The sequence below is a fragment of the Tupaia chinensis genome, unplaced genomic scaffold, assembly GCF_000334495.1.
Source record: "Tupaia chinensis unplaced genomic scaffold, TupChi_1.0 Scaffold144750_1, whole genome shotgun sequence".
Taxonomy (NCBI): Eukaryota; Metazoa; Chordata; class Mammalia; order Scandentia; family Tupaiidae; genus Tupaia; species Tupaia belangeri.
Window position 1 is genome coordinate 319,527 of NW_006204610.1, and position 442 is coordinate 319,968.

A 442-nucleotide genomic window follows, 5' to 3' on the forward strand; every position below is an offset into this window, starting at 1 on the left:
GGGGCGGCCGGGAAGGGAGCCGCCTGCAGGTCCAGGAGCGGCTGCGGCGGCAGGCGGGGACTGGCGGGGCTTGCAGAGCTTCCTTGCCCTTCACGCAGAGAGGGCGGCCGCCCCTGGAGCCGACCCTCCCAGGGCCCGGCCCACGAGGCTGACTCGCGCTCGCTCGCTCTCTCCCCAACTCGCTCAGAGGACTCTTGCTCTCTGGAGCCCTTTTCAAGAGCCCTAGGCTCTCCCCTTCTGCGCCTGGGTGTGCCAAAACGCCCTCCGGTCCCCGCCTGCCTTAGGAGGCCAGCTCCCCGCCTGAGCGCCCGGAGCCCTCGGGAGCAGAGTGGCTGGAAAGGGAGGTGAGGAAGGCACCGGCCGGTTTGGCCAAGACGCTCAAGCGCACCTGGGTTAGCCTCAGGAAACCCTCAGTACCAGCGGCCCCGCGCAGGGGCGGCCG